Below are 6,898 nucleotides of genomic sequence, written 5' to 3' on the forward strand. Positions count from 1 at the left end.
TTTAAGTCAAGAAATTGTCCTAGAAGGGTGGCTACGTGGCGCAGTGGATAGAGCACCGGCCCTGGAGTCAGGAGTACCTGGGTTCAAATCTGACCTCAGACACTTAATAATTACCTAGCCATGTGGCCTTGGGCAAGCCACTTAACCCCATTGCCTTGAAAAATCTAAAAAAAAAAGAAATTGTCCTAGCCCTCCTTCGAGCTTCCCCCCCAAGATAGTTTAGATTTATTTTATTTTTTCAATTGTCTTTTACATCTAGAGAATTTTTGTCCTCTGGCCCCAGATCAAATGTGTTTTCCAATATAGCACACCCAGGAATCTTTCCCTTTGTGGATCCACTATAATTACTTTATATTTTTTCTATATATTTTATTCTTCAATATACTACATTGTACTTTGAATTATTGTTGGATCTTTGTGTATAGAGTTTATCTCTTCTATATTGTAATCACTTTGAAGAAAGGGCTTATGACAATCATCTTCATATTTTTCTTTGGTCTTGATCAGAAAACATCTGTAATATGAGGTTCAACCATGGATAACACAATTTAGGAAGAGCACTGACAAGTTGGAGAACATTGAAGAGATGGTGAACACTATGCTAAGGGAGATGGAAGCCATACCATATGAATAACAATTAAAGGAACATGGAACTTCTACTTTGAAGAAGGCTTACATGGCACATGTATTTGAGATTCTTTTATGTAGTGGAGAGACTTCAATTTATTCTGCTTGGCCTCAGGGCAAAACCAGGAGAAAGAGGTTGACTTAATGACAAACAACTATCAGTTATTAAATACTTATTGGCTAGGAGGTCAAAACAAAGAATGACAAACAATAATAACTGCCCTCAAGACGTTCATAATCTAGGGAGGGTAAAAGATGAAAACAATTCCATTTAACAAACAAGAGAAATTTTGACTGGCAGGGCTAATTTCAGAGGGAAGACAGTAAGATTAAGGAGAACTGGGGAAGGTTTCCTGCAGAAAGACAAAGTAAGGAGCAAAAACCAAAATTCCAAACAACTTCCTAACAATAATATCCATCCCAAATTGGAATGGGCTGCTTAGGAGGTGATGAGGTATACATTTGTAACTATTGCACTCACTAGAAATCTTCAAGTGTTGGAAGGAAGTTTGGTATAATCACTTCTCTGGTATGGTTTCTTTTTTTCTTTTCAGGTCTTTGAAAGGCAATGGGGTTAAGTGGCTTGCCCAAGGCCACTCAGCTAGGTAATTAATTATTAAGTGCCTGAGATCAGATTTGAACTCAGATACTCCTGACTCCAGGGCCGGAGCTCTAGCCTCCCAGGTATGATTTCTTTTGAGGAATGAATTGGAAGCTTTGCAATTCTATGTTTCTGAGGGTATAATCTTGGGCAAATCACTGCAACTCTCTGAACCTTATATAGTCTTCACCTATAAAATGAGTGGGTGGGACTAGATGACTTCTAAGTTTCTTTTGAGCACCACATCTTATGATTCTACTTCTATATGTGGGAGTCTGTATTTTCAAGTTTTTATGAATCCCCCAGACCATCAGTCCTGTTCCTTCACCCAAGTCATTATCCAAGGAAACAACTCCTGTGAAGAAGAGTTCAGCTTTCCCACAAACTGCCAACCAACCTTCCTCATACAGAACAGGCAAACCAACTTAGTTGAAGCAGCAAAGAATACTGGAATGAGATAGAAGGCATCAAATATATGTACAAGCAATAAAAATTAACTAACATCACCCTAATAGCATCGACCCAGAGTCCTTGATGGAGACTACCTAGGACCTTGGGTCTAAAAGTCTTTGGAAAAGCTCTGCCCCCCCAACCAGTGCCCACAGTCTTCATCCTGGCAACTACTTGGCAAGTGCCACACTCATAGTTTATGAGACTGAAGACTAAAGTGGTTCAGAAGATTCTTTTCATTAAAGTCCTTGCTTCTATATAAATATCAAAAAGGATATGATTTTTCTCAGTGGAAAAACATTAAAGAGATATAATGAAGCTTCTATGATACCTCAAAGGCCATGATATCTGACTAGTAGTTGAAACCTTCCATATGTGTAATGTACATTAGAATGGGAACTCCTTGAGAGCAGAGGCAGACTTAGCTTTCTATTTCTATCCCCAACACTAAGCATTCCTCTTGACCCATAATTCCCTATCAATAAATGCTTTTTTTTCTTTTATTCATTCATCTGTTCAGTGAGTTTCACCGACCAAAGTAGAGGTAGTCAAATTTTTCTCCAAAGTAATAAAATGAGAGAATGGTCTATGATAAGAAGTGACAGAGGCCCAATGAGCAAGACAAAAAAGAAAGTATCTCATTATGTCAGAGTATGGGTAGAGGTTATTTCTCTCTCTCTCTCTCTCTCTCTCTCTCTCTCTTGCTCGCTCTCTCTCTTTCTCTCTCTCTCCCTCTCCCTCTCTCTCGGCACTTGGGGTTATGACTGTCCAAGGTCATACAACTAGCAAGTGTCTAAGAACAGATTTGAAATTAGGTACTCCTGATGCTAGAGTCAGAGCTTTATCCAATTCATTTCTTTTAACTCAATATTGAGACATTTTATTTTCAATTCATGGAACATAACTATGCATTTCCATAACACAACATATATATATATATATATATATGTATATATATATATATATACATATATATATATGAAATAAAAAGATTATTGGACAGGAAACTGTAAATTCTCCATATACAATTTGTTATTCTCTACAAATATCATGTAAATTTCTTTTTTTGTTCTTCTTTTCTATGGTTACCATTAGACACAAATCTATGTATGTGTGTGTGTGTATATGTGTAAAATTATTCCCAATATGTCCTTCATTCTTTCTCAAGGGAGAATATCTTCTGTATTTCTCATATTTGTATCTATCACAGACATTTTCCCAGTAATTCTTTCCCAGAAATTTCTCCTTTTTTGTCTATTTATTTCACCATAGATGAGAAAATTCTCTCTTGAGAATTACTGCTCATTTCATGAGCTAGATAAGAAGTATGATATGATGGAATGAATCCTGGATTAGGAAACAGAGAAAATGGGTACATACCCCAATTCTCTTGATAAGTGTAATGTGTGAAGTCACTCCCACTCTCTACATTTTAATTCCCTCATGCATAAAATGAGAGAGTGTAGTCTTCTGTGATCCTTCTCAATTCTAAATCCATGATATTGTAGTTCCATGTCCCATAGCAAGCTGTTATAGAAAGTTTTGGTCAAATAAAAAAAGCAAATAAATTTATAAAAGTTTAACAAAACAAAAAATAAAAATAATATTTTATAGCATTTTTTTCTCTAAATCATGCTACTTAAAAAATATCCCTTTAGAAAGATGAAGTATGGCAATACTTAAGCTTCTGCTTTTGGCTATATTCCTGATATGTTGCAAGAATGACTCTTCTGCTGACTTGCCACATAATGCAAGAAGTCATATACTGATGGATATGAAGTGTTGTTGTAACTATCTGAGAAATGGAAAAGTTAAGGTTGAAGGAATTGATCTTCCTGTCTTTCCTTAGAAGCAAGTAGGCTTCTATTATGTTTTAAGATGACACTGTGGTGTCAAAACAACTAGTCTAAGGGAATACAAGTTTATTCCATGGAGGGAGGGGTGGAAATAGGTGTGACATGATCAGAAATGCTTTTGTAAAGCCATTTTCTTCTAAAATACTGAATATTTATTTTAGCAAAAAGTTTAATGAGTGTTTATCATGTGCCAGAAATTGTGCTAAATAATAAAAAATAGCAATATAGTAACACAAAAGTCATCTAAAAATGACAATCAACTTTATTTCTACAAAAGTACAAAGCCTAGAGCTTACTGTTGATAAATATTGATCATCAATGAGAAGAGCAGCATTTATCAGTCTGAATTAATCTTGGAAACAGTTTATCCAGTCAATTCTCCAGATTTACATTGCCTATGGTAGCACTCAACCTTAGTTTCAGTGACTTCATGGGAAAAAAATATTCTTTCACAGAACCACCCAGATACAAACATTGCTCAGGATTTGGCCACCAAAGTAGCAATTATAGTCATTTAAGACCTTTGGACTTACTAGCTTGTAGTATGCTACTAAACTTCATCAAACTAGTAGGTTGTGCTAAAAGCATTAAGTGGACTGTACCTTTAATGGCCTAGCAAGACTCATTGACCTCATAAACTACATATTGATGAAGCAGCATAGCTGGGCTCTATATATACTCAGTTTCTTTAGCATATTATTATTGTTAGACCTTCTTATCAAGGGAATGAACCTTGGGATCACCTAGTTATTCCTTCTCTAGAGTTGGAAGAATGAGGGACACCTCTGAAAGTCCTAAAAGGCAGAATCTGAGGAAACTCAGGGCAGTAAGATGACTCAGTGGATAGATTGCTGGGCCTGTAGTCAGGAGGTCCTGAGTTCAAAAACTACCTGAAATATTTTCTAGCTTTATGACTCTGGGCAAGTCACTTAACCCTATTCTCCACAGTTTTTTCTTTTCTTAAAATGAACTAGAGAAGAAAATGGCAACCACTCTAGGATCTTTCCCAGGAAAACTCCAGATGGGGTCTTGAAGAGACAAATACAGTTGAAATGACTGAACAAGAGCATATTCAGGGGATAAGGGAAAGTCAGACAGAACTGAAGGACATGGGGATGAGATATTGAATATTCTTGTCTTTTCCTCAATACTGATGAGAATAAAGAAGTTGCTAACATAATACTTATTGTCTGATTGCTCTAATGGCCATGATAATGTTGTTTGGGGAGTTGCGGGCATGTGAAGGAAGACAATGGGGCAAGCTGGAGGGATAAAGACCATGGGAATAGGACAGGTGAGTGTTAAAAACTAATTCTTTTAAAATAAAATTTTAAAGCTAGAAATGACTTTAAAAATCTTCTAGTCCAAAGGTTGTATGTGGTATGTGTGTTTGTGTGTGTGTGTGTGTGTGTGTGTGTGTGTGTGTAAGAGAGAGAGAGAGAGAGAGAGAGAGAGAGAGAGAGAGAGAGAGAGAGAGAGAGAGATGGACCTGTTTGACAGTCTGCTGAAGCCTATATACTCTTCAGAACAATATTTTTTAATATTTGAAGGAAAAATTACATTTAAGCCAGATGTGAGTAAAAATAAAGATGTCATTTTTCCTATCCAATTTCACAGTACCCATAAAACCCATAGACCCCTCTGAACCCCGGGTTAAGAATCGCTACTCTAGTCTTACCATACCTAAAAACTAAGAATTCTAGCATCTGAGGTAAATTCATTATATTGGGCAGTGAAAGCAAGTATGAGGTAGTATTTCTGTGCCTAGTTGTTGTGACCCTCAGATAGAGGCTATGAGAAATGAAGAAGTTGAGAAACTGGCTGTTCAAAGGTAGCAGCAGTTGGAATAAAAAAGACTGAGAGATTGAGCGAAGTAATCAAGTTTCTAGAGAAAAAGAATAACAGACCTGGAGGTCCCAAGATGAGATGAGCATCTGGAAGATAAATAAATTCTTGTTGAATTGAATTGAATTGGATAGGATAACTAAGTTTTAAAGAAACTAAAAATGGATGCTGAGTAATGCCATCAAAAGCGGGGTCATATAGTGACCATAGGGAGCAAGGAATAGAGCAAATCCTTTCTTGGCCTTATATATCAAAAATTAAGAAGAAGCCAGCCTTGGAAAGAATGCCAAGGGATGTCAGGTTTCAAAGATGAATGCAGGATTTCAGTGAGAATCAGAGGATGGAAGGAATAGGAGAGGAAGAGAGCTGAGATGAAAAGGAGTTTAATAGCAGAGGGAGAATTTTTTTCCAGGTTTTTGCAAGGCAATGGGGTTAAGTTTCTTGCCAAAGGCCACACAGCTAGGGTAATTATTAAGTGTCTGAGGCTGGATTTGAATTCAGCCCCTCCAGGGCTAGTGCTCTATCTACTGCACCACCTAGTCTCCCCAGAGGGAGAATTTCTAAAGGACAAAGTGGGACAATAAAAACAGGAGGCAAAGAAGAAGAGACCCTGGCAAGGAGAATAGCAGAACAGCAGAACTATGGGTCAATCTGAGGGAAGGGAAAAGCTGGCTGTGGTGTGGCTAGAATGAAATCACAGCAGGGTGCATCACATAGCATCCTCTCCACCCTCTTATTGAGGAGGACATGGTGGGGACATGGTAGTGAACAAAGAGTTGGACTTAGTTCAAGGAGCTGTTAAGTTCAAATCTCTCTTTTGACATTTTGTAGCTACAGTGAATGTGTCACTTCATAGAACCTCAATAAACTAGAATCAGGAAACTCTAGGATGTTAAATTATTCATGAATTATGATTTGACAGGTGGGAGTTGTCACCTTCCTGAAATCCCAGTCATTGATGTATTATTTATTATACTATTTGTTGTAATAATAAATAATCTTTATATTACTGCTATAAATTCTAGTGGATTACAACATGTAAATATTAATGTATTCTTTTTTACCATAATTCTATCATAACTTTTTCTTTGATGTTCTTTTCCTGTTTTATTTTGTTGAGTTTATATGTCAAAATGATATTCTTCTCCTGTGCAGACTGTCTCTGAATCTGAAGTTAATTTATGGAATGAAGTAGTATTATTCATCCTTTGTATATTGTTCACTTGTGAATCTATCTGATCCTGGTTCAATTTTATATAGCAGTCCATTAATCATCTATTTGTTTTCCTTGAGTTTAGTTTATTTTGCTTTTCTGTTTTATCAGCCTGAGTACCATATTTCCCCTTAATTTTGGGACCCAAAATTTGAAAAAATATATTACATAAAGTTACTGAACTCAAGTTTTATTCATTATAAAATTCATGCAACTCCTCATCAGTGTCAAAACTCCTATCCATTAGTTTATCCTCATCTGTGTTGGATGTCAAGTCACTGTCTTCATATATTGCCTCGTCTTCAG

The sequence above is a fragment of the Macrotis lagotis genome, chromosome X (assembly GCF_037893015.1).
Source record: "Macrotis lagotis isolate mMagLag1 chromosome X, bilby.v1.9.chrom.fasta, whole genome shotgun sequence".
NCBI lineage: Eukaryota > Metazoa > Chordata > Mammalia > Peramelemorphia > Peramelidae > Macrotis > Macrotis lagotis.